Here is an 18059-nt window from a genome sequence, read left to right on the forward strand (position 1 = left end):
CTAAGGAGGTCTTACTGTGTCGCTCAGACTGGTCTTGAACTCCTAGTCTCAAGTGATCCTCCTACCTTGGGTTCCCAAAGTGCTGGGATTACTAGCATGAGCCGCTACATCCAGCCCTATTTATAGTAGTTTTAATTACGTATATTTTTTTCTTTTTTCTTTTCATATATTATATATTTTTTTTTGAGATGGGAGTTTCGCTCTTCTTGCCCAGGCTGGAGTGCAATGGCGCAATCTCAGCTCACCGCAACCTCCACCTCCTGGGTTCAGGCAATTCTCCTGCCTCAGCCTCCTGAGTGGCTGGGATTACAGGCACATGCCACCATGCCCAGCTAATTTTTTTGTATTTTTAGTAGCGATGGAGTTTCACCATGTTGACCAAGATGGTCTCGATCTCTTGACCTCGTGATCCACCCGCCTCAGCCTCCCAAAGTGCTGGGATTACAGGCGTGAGCCACTGCGCCTGGCCCCATATATTATAATTTTTAAACACTCAGTAACCTTAGTGAAACTGCCTTTGCAAATATTATGACAGAGAAATCTAACATGGTTGACTCCATCTTGCTGCTACCCTTGTTGGCTATCTTTGCTCATTCCTGGGCATAGACCAAGCTAACCCTGGGAGGAATTTATTTATAGTTTAAAATGGATGTCCAGATCTCTATCACTCAGGATTACATGAAGCTGTACCCTCGGGCAGCATGGCCCCAACTGGGCCACAGGAACCCCTTGTCAGGTTGCTGGTTTGGCTGGCTACGTGGCAGAAACCATGGAGTGGGAGCACCAGGAGTGCAGAGCCCACCTGTGGCACTACTGTTGCAGCAGTTTCAGTGGGCCTCCAGGCTCCTCAGATGCCAACTGGTTCTTTGGCTCTGGGTGAAGAGTGTGTCTGCTTCTTTTTTGGGCACCCTGGGCAAATCAAGAAGGACTGCTATGGATGTCAGCGATGGCTGTGATTGAATCCTGACAAGGCTTGTCCACCTGGACCTTTAGAGTGGCTGTGGAGCTGCTCTGGGGAAATTCTGTGGACATTTCTTGTACTTGGTGCTAGTTCATGGGGAGAGCTGGAGGTTACTGTTGCTGATGAAACTGCAGTTTTAGAGATGGCTGACAACCACTGTTTATGGCAGATGGATACTGCCACAGGGGGCTGCTCCTTTCTTTGTGCATTTGTTTAAGAAGAGCACAATCTGAACACTTAGATGTCTTTATGGCAGGTATGCTGTGGAGGCACTGCGCAGCCCAGTGTCATGGTGTTTCTCTCTTTTGGAGGACTTGGGATTCAGTATAGGGATAAAGTCCTTGCTTTTTAAAGGCCTGGATGTTCCGCCTTTTACCTGTGACTGTTTTTTCACATACTTGGATTGTTGGGCCCTAAAAACTGCAAGTACTTTGTTGGCCCCGTTCCTTAATGGGCTCTGTCTGGAGCTCAGTGGTCCAGTTGGAGAAACAGGCTAAATTAAAAGCTATATAGCTAAATGAAGTTGGTCTCCTTATAGAATCCTATGATGAATTTCTGTGATTTGTGTTGCATTGGCGTCTTTTCTTAGTCTTCCACTAGCACACCCAGACTCCTTCTTCAAGACACTCGGATTCTCTCTCTCTCTCTCTGTGCTTTTTGAAATGTGGATTGTGGCTGGGCATGATGGCTCATGTCTGTAAATCCAGCACTCTGGGAGTAAATCCAGACTGGGCAACAGAGTGGGAACTTGTCGCTACAAAATAATAATAATAATAAAAAGAAGAGATGTGGATTGCTAGTCTGATTTCTCTGGGTCTCAGTGAGGACTTGGGCTGTGTAGGACAAGTGAACTTTGACTTGTTCTATTTGTAGGGGCATAATTTGAATCCAACTGTCCTTTTGGACTGGTGAGTTTTGCCAGTCTCATGGCTAGAGTTTTGAAATCAAGGCTGTAGAGTCTTTGTTTGTCTTGATCTGTATCCTTTTTTTCCCCCTCATGCAGGACACACTGTCTATATCTTTATGTGTACATTTGTATATGCCTGTTTGTATATTGTCTATGGTACCAAATGGGCTCATAAATAAAGAAGTGCTCATAAAATAAGCAAATAAGCCAAAATGCTTTTCAAGTGTGATTTTAGCAATCTTTGGTAAATAAACATAGTTTTTTTTTTTTTTTTTTTTTGACACGGAGTTTCGCTCTTGATACCCAGGCTGGAGTGCAATGGCGCGATCTCAGCTCACCGCAACCTCCGCCTCCTGGGTTCAGGCAATTCTCCTGCCTCAGCCTCCTGAGTAGCTGGGATTACAGGCACGCGCCACCGTGCCCAGCTAATTTTTTGTATTAGTAGAGACGGGGTTTCACCATGTCGACCAGGATGGTCTCGATCTCTTGACCTCGTGATCCACCCGCCTCGGCCTCCCAAAGTGCTGGGATTACAGGCTTGAGCCACCGTGCCCGGCCTAAACATAGTTTTATTTTCTTTTCATGTTTAAAACATTTTTATTTATTTGCTTTTTTTTTTTTTTTTTTTTTTTAAACGGAGTCTCGCTCTGTCACCAGGCTGGAGTGCAGTGGTGCAATCTCAGCTCACTGCAACCTCCACCTCCTGAGTTCAAGTGATTCTCCTGCCTCAGCCTCCCAAGTAGCTAGGACTACAGGCACGTGCCACCACACCTGGCTAATTTTTGTATTTTTTAGTAGAGACAGGGTTTCACCACATTGGCCAGGATGGTCTCAATCTCTTGACCTTGTGATCCGCCTGCCTCTACAGGCATGAGCCGTTGCGCCCAGCCACTGCTAGATGTTTTAATGTCATTAAACTGTTGTTTATCTTATATTTTTGATACTTGCTTATGTAGACATGAAAATGTGGTTTTTGTTAAAGGGAAAGTAATTTTGTATGGTTGAGAGGTTTCTTTTTTTTTAATGGAGTCTCACTCTGTCACCCAGGCTGGAGTGCAGTGGTGTGATCTCAGCTCACTACAACCCCACCTCCCAAGTTCAAGTGATTCTCCTGTCTCAGCCTCCCAAGTAACTGGGGTTATAGGCACATGCCACCACAGCCAGTTTAGTAGAGACAGGCTTTTACCGTGTTGGCCAGGCTGGTCTCTAACTTCTGACCTCAAGTGATCCGCCCACCTCAGCCTCCCAAAGAGCTGGGATTACATGTGCAAGCCACTGTGCCCAACCAGTTTAGAGGTTTTTAAAAGTTGTTTTAAAATTAAAAGAAAATACGATAAAGCTAAGTAGATTTAAAAGTTGGGGAAAGATGAAAATAGTCAAAAATTTGTAAGCGAGTATAAATGAACTAACTGCTAAAAATTTTTTGAGAAAGTTGGGGAAATATAAACACTGACCAAATATTTACTGATAATAAAGAAATAAGAAATATTCGGGTTTTTTTAAAGATAAGATAATAGCTTTGTGATTTTATAAACTTTTCTTTTTTACTTTTTTTTTTTTTAAAGACCATGTCTTGCTCTGTTGCCCAGGCTGGAGTGCAGTGGCATGCATGATCTCAGCTCACTGTAACCTCTGACTGCCAGGTTCAAGCAATTCTCCTGCCTCAGCCTCCCAAATAGCTGTGATTACAGGTGTGTGCCAAGATGCCTGGCTAATTTTTGTATTATTATTATTATTTTGAGATGGAGTCTCGCACTGTCATCCAGGCTGGAGTGCAGTGGCGCAATCTTGGCACACTGCAATCTCTGCCTCATGGGTTCAAGCAATTCCCCTGCCTCAGCTTCTCGAGTAGCTGGGACTACAGGTGTGCGCCACCATGCCCAGTTAATTTTTAAAAACATTTTTAGTAGAGACAGGGTTTCACTGTTTTGGCCAGAATGGTCTCGATTTCCTGACCTCGTGATCCGCCTGCCTCGGCCTCCCAAAGTGCTGGGATTACAGGCGTAAGCCACTATGCCTGCCCTAATTTTTGTGTTATTATTTTATTTATTTGTTTGTTTATTTTTGAGATGGAGACTTGCTCTGTCACCTAGGCTGGAGTGCAGTGATGTGCTCTCTACTCACTGCAGCCTCCAACTCCCAGGTTCAAGTGATTCTCCTGCCTCTGCCTTCCAAGTAGCTGGGATTACAGGTGCCCATTACCCACCATACCGAGCTAATTTTTTGTATTTTTAGTAGAGATGGGGTTTTGCCATGTTGGCCAGGCTGATCTTGAACTCCTGACTTCAAGTGATCCGCCTGCCTTGGCCTCCCAAAGTGCTGGGATTACAGGTGTGAGCCACGATGCCCAGCCAAAAAATTTTACATTTTTCTATACTGCCATCTATGCCAAAGATCAAATGGTCTCTCTGCAGCTAGAAAAACAAAAACTCAAATGGATCCACACAGTGGTTCATACCTTTAAGTAACCAAACCTAAAATACGTTGCTATTTGTCCTTCTGGAAATGAGGAGAGATAGACAACTGCTAGTTTCCCAAACAGGACAGTTAACCTTCATGGAAGCATGATAATGAAGTTCCCTCTGATTTAATCCTTACACATGAAAAAGTAGTCTTAAATAACCTGATATTAACTCATCAGTTATTTTTCTATCGTTTTGTCTTCCTGTCCCCACTTTACAAGAAAAATAACTTTGAAAGGACTAATACTGTCTTTGTGTTTTGCTTCTGCTTTCTTCAGCCCTTCTCTGTCTGTAAAGCCAATTTCTTTTGCACAGCTCACTGGAACACTTATTTTTATTTATTTATTTATTTTTGAAACAGTGTCTCACTCTGTCACCCAAGCTGGAGAGTGGAGAGTAATGATGCAATCATGGCCCACTGCAGCTTCAACCTCCTCAGCTCAAGCAATCTTCCTGCCTCAGCTTCCCCAGCAGCTAGGACTACAGGCATGCACCACAACACCTAGCTTATTTTTAAATTATTTTTTGTAGAGACAGGTTCTTGCTATATTGCCCAGGCTGGTCTCAAACTCCTGGCCTCAAGGGATCCTTCTGCCTTGGCCTGCCAAAGTGCTGGGATAGAATAAGTGTGCCCATGCCATCATGCCCAGGCCACCGCACCTGGCCCACTTATTCTGTTTTGTGGAATGAAGTGTTGCCCAATTCTGTTTTTTTTTTTTTTTTTTTTTTTTGAGACAGGGTCTTGCACTGTTGCTTAGGCTGGAGTGATGTGGCACGATCTTGGGTCACTGCAACCTCCACCTCCCAGGCTGAAGCGATCTTCCCACCTCAGCCTCCCAAGTAGCTGGGGCCACAGGCGTGTGCCACCACATCCAGCTAATTTTTGTATTTTTTTTGTAGAGATGGGGTTTTGCCATGTTGCCTAGGCTGGTTTTGTTGGGATTCAGGAGAGCCCTTAGCTCCCCTAGGAGGATGTTTCTTCAAGGTTCTTGGTCTCCTGCTCTCTCAAGAATGAGAGAGGGGAACAGGTGTGCTCACAGAGTAAATACCGGACCCCAAACAGAGTTTTTGCAAAAAGTGAATTAATTTAGGTAGAGAAAGAAAAAAAAATGGAGAAGGGAGAAAACTTCCGCGAAGAGTGTGGAAGGGGACTCCAGAGGGGAAATCCAGGAGAGAGAAAGGTGGCTTCCACGAGTGTTCCTGGAAGGGGATCCAAACACGGAGTCCAAAAGGGTGTGGGAGAAGGGGACTTTTAACCTGGGAGGAACCCCCACCTTCTCCAATACCCCTGGCCAATGAAAGGAGTTCCTTAGAATTTCTGCTGGAGTGATTGACTGTTGACCCTTTTCCGCGCCCGCAAAAATTAAAACAGAATCCATTAAATCTCCCAGATGGAGATAGATGGGAGCAGGTCATGGCGCTGGGAAGTTCTTGCCCTTAAAACTATGCCCCCTTGTGGACCCAGAAAGAGTACAGATTCCCTCAGTTTGGTCTCAAATTCCTCCTGGTCTCAAGTGCTGGGATTACAGATGTGAACCAACGTGCCCAGACGTTTTTTTTTTTTTCTGTTTTTTTTTTTTTTTGAGACAAATTCTGGCTTTATCACCCAGACTGGAGTTCAGTGGCACCATCTTGGCTCACTGCAACCTCCACCTCCCAGGCCCAAGCAATTCTCTCACCTCAGCCTCCTGAGTAGCTAGGACCACAGGTACTCACCAACACACCCGGTTAATTTCTGTTTTTTTTTTTGTAGAGACGGGGTTTACCATGTTGCCCATGCTGGTCTGGAACTCATGAGCTCAAGAGAGCTTCCTGGGTCAGTCTCTCAAACTGTTGGGATTACAGGTATGAGCCACACTCGGCCTGACCAATTCTAGAACCACGATAAAGTCAGTTGAGATCTTTGCATTTCTTGTAATTTGTCCTTTAACTAGGATGATACAGGAACTTGGATACAAGTCTTTCCTAGTTTACTACAAGTTTATTTTTCAATGCCAATTCAGCAGTCTCTGGACTGGGTCAATAATTAAGGGTCCTAGAGGTTTGATAGTATTCTAAGACAATGTACCATGTCTATTCATTTGAACCTAACTGCAAAAATCCTAAAGGGATTGGTGAGACAGATTATTCCTTCTCCAGTCTTGCACAGTTGGAGCTAACTGTGCAAATGTTTTGTTGCCTAGTGGAGAGGATAGCTGCATTTTCTCTACTTACCCAATTTGCCCTCTATGATTGAGAATGGACTGGCAGGCAAGTCAGTGTATGTCTCATCTTACTACCATACATATGGACTAGTCCACTGGCTGAACCAGAGGGACCTACTTAGGGGAAAATGTTCAGATTAAAATTAATGATTAAGGAAAGAAAGGTGAAATTACTGCTGAAGGGAAAGTCAATAAATGAGTTGTATAAAAGGGAAAACCTAACAGTTTTGCTGAGGCATAAAGAGAGGCTTAGAACAGAGAGTAGTCTTAACTTGGACTCGGATGTTTGTTGGGGAGAACTCTAGCAAAACAACTTTTTTGGAAGAGCCAAGAAGTAAGCTGAATGAAAACAACAACAGCAAAACTTACCAGAAGTGGTCTTTATTTTCAAGATGAATGAAAAAAGGGGAGCTCCAATTATGACTATAGAAAATCCTAATGTGGGTTATGTCTTTTGGTTTTTGTTTCACAGGACGTTATCGCTGTGGAGGAGAATTTGCCTAAGAAATATATAGACTTGGTTAATAGTAGGTTGATTATTATTCGTTTTTTTTTTTGAGACAGAGTCTCGCTCTGTTGCCAGGCTATAGTGCAGTGGTGGGATCTCGGCTCACTGCAACCTACACCTCCCAGGTTCAAGCGATTCTTCTGCCTCAGCCTCCCCAGTAGCTGGGATTACAGGCATATACCAAGCACACCCAGCTAATTTCTGTATTTTTAGTAGAGAGTGGGTTTTACCATGTTGGCCACGATGGTCTCAATCTCCTGACCTCATGATCTGCCCACCTTAGCCTCCCAAAGTGTTGGGATTAAAGGCATGAACCACCGCACCTGCCCCCTTCTTTTTTGAGGGGGCAGGGGGATGGAGTCTCGCTGTTGCCACCCAGTCTGCTGGAGTGCAGTGTCGCAGTCTGGGCTCACTGCAACCTCCCCCTCCCGGGTTCAAGCGATTCTCCTGCCTCAGCCTCCCGAGTAGCTGGAATTACAGGTACCTGCCACCACATCCAGATAATTTTTGTATTTTTAGTAGAGACGGGGTTTTGCGATGTTGGCCATGCTGATCTTGAACTTCTGACCTCAGGTGATCCGCATGCCTCGGCCTCTCAAAGTGCTGGGATTACAGGTGTGAGCCATTATGCCCAACCAGATATTAATATTAACTAAAAATATTCTAAGACAGGGCCGGGCGCGGTGGCTCAAGCCTGTAATCCCAGCACTTTGGGAGGCCGAGGTGGGTGGATCACAAGGTCAAGAGATCGAGACCATCCTGGTCAACATGGTGAAACCCCGTCTCTACTAATACAAAAAATTAGCTGGGCATGGTGGCGCGTGCCTGTAATCCCAGCTACTCAGGAGGCTGAGGCAGGAGAATTGCCTGAACCCAGGAGGCGGAGGTTGCGGTGAGCCGAGATCGCGCCATTGCACTCCAGCCTGGGTAACGAGCGAAACTCAGCCTCAAAAAAAAAAAAAAAAAAAATTCTAAGACAATAAGGGCATTCAGTTAGATTATCATCAGTGCCCTGTTTAAAAGATTAAAAATAGGCCAGGCTCATGCCTATAATCCCAGCGCTTTGGGAGGCATACACGGGAGGATCACTTGAGCCCAGGAGTCTGAGATCAGCCTGGGCAACATTGTCTCTATTATTATTATTATTTTAAAAAAAGATAAATAAAATATATTAAGGATATAATATTACCTAATTTAGGGGAAAATTGGAGAAAAACTAATAAGCAGAATATTTTGACTTCAGAACTTTACTACTTAAGAGGGAAGTCAAAACTGGTTGCTCCAATTCCAATTCCAACCATCCTCAACACATAACAGTTTATTTGACATTAAAATACTTGGCTACACTTTCAGTTGCTATGATATCAGGGTGTGGTTGGCCAAGAGTATGCTCAGGTTCCAAAAAATGATGTTATGAAAGTCAAACATATGATCTAGTTTAAACATAATCTAGAGTCTTCTCTAACTCCAAGCTAAGGGCATCATGGTTCATATCTAAACTGAGAGTATGAGAAAGTGTAAGGAAAGGTGTTCACAGATAAATTGGTATATTTTGTGAAAAAAAAAGGGGATTTTTTTTGAGACAGAGTCTTACTCTGTCTCCAGGCTGGAGTGCAGCAGTGTGATCTTGGGTCACTGCAAATTCTGCCTCCCAGGTTCAAGCAATTCTCCTGCTTCAGCCTCCTGAATAGCTTGGACTACAGGCACACGCCACTACGCCCAGCTAATTTTTGTATTTTTTTTTTTTTTTTTTTGAGATGGAGTTTCGCTCTTGTTACCCAGGCTGATGGCGCGATCTCGGCTCACCACAACCTCCGCCTCCTGGGTTCAGGCAATTCTCCTGCCTCAGCCTCCTGAGTAGCTGGGATTACAGGCACGCACCACCATGCCCAGCTAATTTTTTGTATTTTTAGTAGAGACGGGTTTCACCATGTTGGCCAGGATGGTCTCGATCTCTTGACCTCATGACCCACCCACCTTGGCCTCCCAAAGTGCTGGGATTGCAGGCATGAGCCACCACGCCCAGCTGTTTTGTGAAATATTTTGTAGCATCCAACATGAAAATTCAAATGGGAAGAATTTAGAAACAGAAACCTCCCAAGAAATAATCTTTATTTCTTGAATTATAAATTAACTAGGGCCAGGGCAAAAGTTTTGAGAGAGCATAAGATCAGTTGAATCCAGCAGAAAATGAAAAAGATGATATTTGGCAATATTTTGAAAACATATACGCAGTCTTTCAAATTATAGAAAATGATATTAATATTTGTATTTTGACTAGGGACAAAATCTATGACAAATATTTCTAGGCAAATGATCTATAATGGGTGGGGAGGCCTGCTTGCCTATTGGAAGACTGACTTTACTTACAAACATAATTTAAGATTAGATACCATTTCGATGATTAAATCATAGAACTACTGAGTAATAGAAGGCCAAGGACAGACACTGTGATTATTTAGTGATTGAATAAACATGACATAGAAACAGAACACGCAGTACTTGGCTTTGATAGTTTTCCACCCAAATGCTGGAAATCATACACAATGACTGTCATTAAATTATGGATAACCATGCCTGCCAATTATTTGCAAGCAGAGTAGATAGGTCATCAGGGACAGGGTAAAGTGAAACTTAACAGTCATTCGGCAGCAATAGTTGAGCAATTTTTTTTTTTTGAGTCTCATCCTGTTGTCCAGAATGGAGTGCAGTAGTGTGGTCTTGGCTCACTGCAACCTCCACCTCCCGGGTTCAAGCGGTACTCCTGCCTTAGCCTCTCAAGTAGCTAGAATTACAGGCGTCTGCCACCACACCCAGCTAATTTTTTTTTGTATTTTTAGTAGAGATGGGGTTTCACCATGTTGTCCAGGCTGGTCTCGATCTCCTGACCTCAAGTGATCCACCTGCCTTGGCCTTCCAAAGTGCTGGGATTACGGGCGTGAGCCACCATGCCTGGTCTTTTTTTTTTTTTTGAGGCAATCTCACTCTGTCACCTAGACTGGAGTGCAGTGGCATGATCTCAGCTCACTCTAACCTCTGCCTCCTGAGTTCAAGTGATTCTCGAGCCTCAGCCTCTTAAGTAGCTGGGATTACAGGCATGCACCACCATACCTGGCTAATTTTTTGTAATTTTAGTAGAGATGGGGTTTCACCATGTTGCCCATCTGCCCACTTCGGCCTCCCAAAGTGCTAGGATGTGAGCCACTGCGCCCAGCCATGTTGAGCAATTTTGATGTGCCAGGTCTTGTGCTATGTGTTGGGCATAGTATATAATTCTCCCAATAATGCTATAGATCAGCAGTCTCCAACCTTTTTGGCACCAGGAACTGGTTTCATGTGAGACAGTTTTTCCACTGACTGGGGGTAAGGGATGTGGGGTGGGGATGGTTTCAGGATGAAACTATTCGACCTTAGATCATCAGGCATTAGATTCTCATAAGGAGCACGAAACCTAGATCCCTCACATGCACAGTTCACAAAAGGGTTGGTGTTCCTGTGAGAATCTAATGCTGCCACTGATCTGACGGGAGGTGAAACTCAGACAGTAATGCTCGCTGGAGATGGGGTTTCACCACGTTGGCCAGGCTGGTCTCGAATTCCTGACCTCAAGGGATCTGCCTGTCTTGGCCTCCCAAAGTGCTGGGATTATAAGTGTGAGCCACCGCACTCAACTAGCAAAATTTTATTGGACTCTGAAACCATGATGCCTGGGCTCTTGGAATTCTCACTATTCTGAGGTAAAGCTACAAGCCAAATATTCGATTTGGATATATCTGTGATTTTCAAGTTCTGTTTTTGTTTTTGTTTTTCCTAAATTGATTAACAAAGATAGAGTAATAGAGGTCAATCTCAGGATTCCTCTTTAAACCCGGATCAAATCCTAAACAGCCAGTTCTTTGCTGCCTCCTCCTGGTTTTCTTTAATTGTCAAGAATTAAAAGGTGCCGGGCGCGGTGGCTCACGCCTGTAATCCCAGCACTTTGGGAGGTTGAGGCGGGTGGATCACGAGGTCAAGAGATCGAGACCATCCTGGTCAACATGGTGAAACCCCGTCTCTACTAAAAATACAAAAAATTAGCTGGGTATGGTGGCGCGTGCCTGTAACACCAGCTACTCAGGAGGCTGAGGCAGGAGAATTGCCTGAACCCAGGAGACGGAGGTTGCGGTGAGCCGAGATCAAGCCATTGCACTCCAGCCTGGGTAACAAGAGCGAAACTCCGTCTCAAAAAAAAAAAAAGAATTAAAAGGTATAGAAGGCATTTCTTCAGTGAGAGAAGGGGAGAGGGAGAGAGGGAGAAAGGAAACGAATGTCAAGCTACTGTGAAACCTAAAGTTCCATAAATTAAAAAAAAAAAGTCTCTAACCAAATAGTCTAGTTTTTCATCACTCAGAATCTCTTTAATTGCTTTGTAAGTCTCACCCAAGTAAGTCTCCAGACATGACCATGTAGGGAAGAATAAGCAGGACATTTTTCTGCTTTCTGCTAGACAGTACTTTCAAAACAACTTTTGCATTTCCGTGGTAACACCAAATCCCTCATCCTTGTCTTACTTCATTATGGGTCCTGATGTACTTCCAGTAACCTTCCTGAAAGGTATGATTGAGAGAAATAGGTTGGGTGAGAAGATTGGAAAGGGGAGGCAATGCAGACCTAGAAAACCACTGATTAATCATAAATTAACATTTTCAATATATGACATAGTGCTATGACTTGGAAAACAGTTTCCACAGATTATATTGTATAGAAGAAATTTGCTTCTATTTCGAGTTCTTCTCATTATCCCTTTTTTCCTTTATCGCCTTTTGCAACTTTTTTTTTTTAGAAACAAAAAAAAAAGTTACAAAAGTCTTTTTATTGGATTTACATTTTTCAATATGTCCTTTATCTCACTGGTCCTCCTTTTCATTTTTCTTTCCACTGCTTATTACATTGTAGAAATTTATATATATATATATATATATATATATATATATATATTTTTTTTTTTTTTGAGACGGAGTTTCACTGTTGTTACCCAGGCTGGAGTGCAATGGCGCGATCTCGGCTCACCGCAACCTCCACCTCCTGGGTTCAGGCAGTTCTCCTGCCTCAGCCTCCTGAGTAGCTGGGATTACAGGCACACGCCACCATGCCCAGCTAATTTTTTGTATTAGTAGAGATGGGGTTTCACCATGTTGACCAGGATGGTCTCGATCTCTTGACCTCATGATCCACCCGCCTCGGCCTCCCAAAGTGCTGGGATTACAGGCTTGAGCCACCACGCCCGGCCCAGAAATTTATATTTTAAAATTTGCCACACTGCACTTTTTGTTCTGTGTCTTGAATAGAAATTGGGCAAGAGGAGAAGTTTAAGATATAAGAAATGTGTGTTAGATTCATTTTCTGCCTCTGTAGAGAAATAGTGCCTTCTAGTGTTTGCAATAACATTTAGGGATTTTTTTGTTTTTTTTGAGACAGAGTTTTGCTCTTGTCGCCAAGGCTGGAGTGCAATGGCATGATCTCAGCTCACCACAACCCTCAACTCCTGGGTTCAAGCGATTCTTCTGCCTCAGCCTCTCTAGAAGCTGGGATTACAGGTGCCTGCCACCACACCTGGGTAATTTTTGTATTTTTAGTAGTAGAGACAGGGCTAAACTATGTTGGCCAGGCTGGTCTTGAACTCCTGACCTTATATGATCCGCCCTCCTCAGCCTCCCAAAGTGCTGGGATTACAGGTGTGAGCCACTGCGCCCAGCTATTGCAATAACATTTGTATTTGCACCATTTCAATTTATCTGAAAAGCAAAATAATATTTTTTAGAAAAAAAATTTATACTTTTTGAAGTTCTCTTGCCATATTTATTAAATATATGCATACCATTATTATCTCCACTTGGAGATAAAAATCTAGAATCATAAAACATTTATTTAGTGGCTGGGCACAATGGCTTACTCCTGTAATCCCAGCATTTTGGAAGGCCAAGGCAGGAGGATCGCTTGAGCTCAGAATTTCGACACCAGCCTCAGCAACATAGGGAGATACTGTCTCTACAAAAACATTAAAACATCAGCTTAGTGTGGTGGCACACACCTGTAGTTTCAGCTACTCAGGAGGCTGAGGTGGGAAGATTGCTTGAACCCAGGAGTTCAAGGTTGAAATGAGCCATGATTGTGCACTACACTCCAGCCTGGGCAACAGAGAGAGACCCGGTTTCAATCAAAAAACAAATTTACTTAATAGTGAGTTGATGATAGCACTTACACCAAACATATGAAAAGGTTAAAAAAAATGTGGCCGGGTACAGTGGCTCACACCTGTAATCCTAGCACTTTGGGAGGCCGACATTGGTGAATCATGAGGTCAAGAGATCGAGACCATTCTGGCCAACATAGTGAAACCCCATCTCTACTAAAAGATATAAAAATTAGCTGGGCATGGTGGCACATGCCTGTAGTCCCAGCTACTTGGGAGGCTGAGGCTACAGAATCACTTGAACCCTGGAGGCGGAGGTTGTAGTGAGCCGAGATCACACCACTGCACTCCAGCCTGGTGACAGAGCAAGACTCCATCTCAAAAAAAAAAAAAAATTAGCCAGGCATGGTAATGTGTGCCTGTAATCCCAGCTGCTCAGGAGGCTGAGGCAGGAGAATTGCTTGAACCCAGGAGGTGGAGATTGCAATGAGCCAAGATCACACGACTGCATGTTAGCCTGGCCAACAGGGTGGGACTCTGTCTCAAAAAAAAAAAAAAAAAAAGAAAGAAAATAAAAAAAAGAAGTTGTCATTCCATAATTGAAGAAGGAGAAAACCATATATTTGAAATTTTTGCTGTGTTTGGGGTGGGCATGGTGGTTCATGCCTGTTATCTCTGCATTTTGGGAGACCAACCTGGAAGGATTGCTTGAGCCCAAGAGTTTGAGACCAACCTGGGCATTGTAGCAAGACCTCATCTCTACAATTTTTTTTTTTTTGAGATGGAGTCTTGCTCAGCCACCCAGGCTGGAGTGCAGTGGTGTGATCTTGGCTCACTGCAATGACCGTCTCCCAGTTTCAAGCGATTCTCCCATCTAGCTTCCCGAGTAGCTGGGATTATAGGTACCCTCCATCATGACCAGCTAATTTTTTTTTGTATTTTAGTAGAAACAGGGTTTCATCATGTTGGCCAGGCTGGTCTTGAACTCCTGATCTCAGGTGATCTGCCTGCTTCGGCCTCCCAAAGTGCTAGGATTACAGGCATGAGCCACTGTGCCCAACCATTTTTTTTTTTTTTAATTAGCCGGGCCTGGTGCCCAGAAGGTCAAGGCTGCAGTGAGTTATGATCATGCCATTGCACTCCAGCCTAGGTGAAAGAGTGAGACCCTGTCAGAAAAAGAAATTTTGCTGTGTTTGCCTTATACTTCTGGCCATGGTGGAACTATTGATATTGGATTAGCTCTCCCACTGGAATTGACTGTAAAACTGGACAAAACATATGCAGCAACTATATTCAGGCAGTATAAAGTGAACAGCAGAAGACTGCGATTTCTGAGAGAAGGAAAACTCATGAGGTGAGCCCCATGACTGATCAGCTGTTTGCCTGGGGACAACTCCCTAACTATAGTGCAGAGGGCTTGATTTTGAGCAGAACATAGCGGTCCTGCTGACTGAGGTGGCAGATATGAGAGTCTGGGACCTCTGAGCTAACTAAAATCTCTGGGGCAAAGCATTAGAGAGCAACCAAGCTATGCAGGAAGGTCCTTATCTATCAACACAGAAAAAGCATTTGAAAAAATTTCTTTTTTTCATTTTTTTCCCCACACTACACAGAGGCTTTTTTTTTTTTTTCCTGAGAGTCTCTCACTGTGTTGCACAGGCTAGAGTGTAGTGGCATAATCTTGGCTCACTGCAACGTCCACCTCCCAGGTTCAAGCAATTCTCCTGCCTAAGCCTCCTGAGTAGCTGGGATTACAGCCGCCCATCACCATGCCTGGCTAATTTTTTGTACTTTTAGTAGAGCCGAGTTTCACCATGTTGGTCAGTCTGGTCTCAAACTCCTGACTTCAAGTGATCCACCTGCCTCAGCTTTCCAAAGTGCTGGGATTACAGGGGTGAGCCACTGTACCTGGCTTTCTTTTTTGTTTTTTGAGAGAGAGAGAGGTGGGGTCTCTCTAATTACTCCAGGTTGGTCTGGAACTCCTGGGCTCAAGCAATCCTCCCACCTCAGCCTCCCAAAGTGTTGGGACTACAGGTGTGAGCCACCATACCCAGCCCAACATTTGACAAATTTTTTTTTTTTTTTTTTTTTTTTTAGATAGAGTCTTGCTCTGTCACCAGGCTGGAGTACAGTAGGGTGTAACTTCTAACTTCTTTTTTTTTTTTTTTTTGAGATGGAGTTTCACTCTTGTTGCTAGGCTAGAGTGCAATGGTGCAATCTTGGCTCACCAAAACCTCCGCCTCCCAGGTTCAAGTGATTCTCCTGCCTCAGCCTCCCAAGTAGCTGGGATTACAGGCATGCACCACCAGGACCGGTTAATTTTGTATTTGTTTTATTTATTTATTTATTTATTTGAGACAGAGTTTCACTCTTGTTACCCAGGCTGGAGTGCAATGGCTTGATCTCGGCTCACTGCAACCTCCGCCTCCTGGGTTCAAGCAATTCTCCTGCCTCAGCTCCTGAGTAGCTGGGACTACAGGCGTGCGCCACCACGCCCAGCTAATTTTTGTACTTTTAGTAGAGACGGGGTTTCACCATGTTGACCAGGATGGTCTTGATCTCTTGACTTTGTGATCCACCCGCCTTGGCCTCCCAAAGTGCTAGGATTATAGGCATGAGCCACTGCGCCCGACCAATTTTGTATTTTTAGTACAGACGAGGTTTCTCCATGTTAGTCAGACTGGTCTTGAACTCCTGACCTCAAGTGATCTGCTCGCCTTAGCCTTCCAAAGTCCTGGGATTACAGGCATGAGCCACTGCTCCCAGCCAATTAATGTAACTTCTAAGTCAGCTTAAGTTTTGGCATTCTCTCGTTTTCAGTACCAATTGTTAGATCAGTTTCTAGACTGAAAAAATTAGTATCTTAATTGGTCATTCCTTCTAGAGGCAACTCTTCACAAATCCATCCTCTGTGTTGTTGCCAGAGTGTTCTTTTTAAGATCTTTCTGTAACTATGTCATTTCCCCATTTAAAACCCTCTGCAGTACAGGGCAAAGTTCAAATTCCTTTGCATCTGAATCCCATTTTCCACTTTATGCATTGTACTAGAACACTGTGTATCTCTTTGTTTCCTGCACACATCATGCTCTTGTACATGGTGTTTCTGCTGCCTAGAATGTCCTTTCCACCTTGACTTATTGCTGCATACCTGTTCATCCTTTCAAATCTGGTGCCTGCAGCACTTGCTGGTGTTCTGTGACACTTTCCTGAACCTCACAGTGAGACTATCCTCCTCTGCGCTGTTTCACAACCTTGCACATAGTTCAGTTGTTTCATGCATCACACACTGTTATTTTATGTATTGACATGGCTGTCTGCACAACCAAGGTCTGAGCACCTTAAAGGCAGGGACTGACTCACAGTCACAATCTAATGCAAAGGACAGTGCTGTTCTGGAAATGTTTATTGAACTGAACTGAAAATGCTGCCACATAAAGAGAGCTTACGGAGAGCAGAGAGGAGATAGCATGCTGAAAATGCCAAGCATAAACTTTGCAGTAGCTGAATTATAAGAAGTTCACCCAAAGAGTCAGCTCTGAGTTACCTCTATTGAGGTTCAAAATCACATAAATGAAGCAACTGAACATCAAATTTAACAACTTACTTTGAAGATGGTTTCTTGCTAGCCATTCAGGAAAATATGAAATGATGCAATTATATTTTTTAAATAAAAAATATATAGAAATTCAAATCACGTATTAAAATGTAAGGCAAGTTTACCTCTTCAGAGAGAATGAATAACTTTGAAGAGGAAAAAATGTTCTAAAAATTTCTATTAGTGTAGTATCTCTAGTATCTCTTCTTTTTCCTGCATTATCATTTTGTATTTTCTAAGAGATGGAACTCACTTTCTGTTCCTATGATTTTAAAAGGCCTTTTAAAATCAAAACTCTACGTTTTAGATGAAATATTATAAATAGGATATTGTGAATTGTAGTTATTTGTTACACAAAAGAATAGATATAAAACACATTGAAATAGGTAAGACATTTTGAAAAGCAAGATTTTGTATTAAACTGTCTGTGATGCATCGTAATAGGTTAGTCCAAAAATATTAACTTGGTTTTCTTTTTCTTTTTCTTTCTTTCTTTTTTTTTTTTTTAGCTCAAAGGACCTGACATAAAAATATTAACTTGTAATAAAAATGTTCAGTAGCACTAATATGTGATGGCAATTTCAGGAAAGTCAATGTTCTGAGCAAGAAGAACAAGGAACAGAAGGTATAATGATAACAGATGACAGAGGAAAAAGCAGACTCAATCAACTCCTACTTTGCCATCATTTTTCCATTACAGAGAATTATCCTCAAATTAGAAGGAGTAGGACCTACCTGGTAAAGAAGAAATTTATGTGCAAGGCAGATGAGGAAATAAGAGAGCATCCAGCCCCTTCACACAACTTCATTCTCTGTTTTACTGAAAGAACTTGAAATGTGGTGGTTACTTTACTGGGGACAGGGGAGGTGCTGGAAGTTTGAAAATGGGCTAATGTCTTCATTTTCTAAAAGAAGAACCTATAAGTCTCTGAGCACATTTTTCCTTGGCAAAATTCTGGAATGTATAATTAGATGAATGGTTTGTGAATCTTTAGAAAAGTGGCAAAAACAAGGCACAGCATAAATTCGCTAAAAAATAAGTGGACTTAAACTAAGCATTCTTTCTTCCTGATAGGAATCCTACTTTCCTTGATCTGACACCTGCAGGGTGAAGTATGGGCCTTGGAGTCAGCTAAGGCTGAATTCCAATTCCAGTTCCACCACTCCAAAAGTGTCACTTGGACACCAAATTCTCTGATCCCCCGCTGTAATGCAAATGTAGTGGAGCTACTTTGGGTTAGCTTGCCCTC

At 43.2% G+C, this 18059-nt stretch overlaps 1 long non-coding RNA gene across 1 annotated transcript in view; it reads left to right on the forward strand.

The window, feature by feature from the left end:
• LOC135269690 (uncharacterized) overlaps positions 1–17849 on the forward strand; it is a 28226-nt gene extending 10377 nt beyond the window's left edge. The window contains exons 3-4 of the long non-coding RNA XR_010337937.1: positions 6084–6175; positions 17319–17849. This is a non-coding gene — a long non-coding RNA (uncharacterized LOC135269690). The remainder of the gene's footprint in view (positions 1–6083; positions 6176–17318) is intronic.
• Positions 17850–18059: the final 210 nt, after the last annotated feature.

Source organism: Aotus nancymaae, unplaced genomic scaffold (genome assembly GCF_030222135.1).
Source record: "Aotus nancymaae isolate 86718 unplaced genomic scaffold, 86718_ANA_hifiasm-v0.15.2.pri h1tg000006l, whole genome shotgun sequence".
In the NCBI taxonomy this organism is placed as follows: domain Eukaryota; kingdom Metazoa; phylum Chordata; class Mammalia; order Primates; family Aotidae; genus Aotus; species Aotus nancymaae.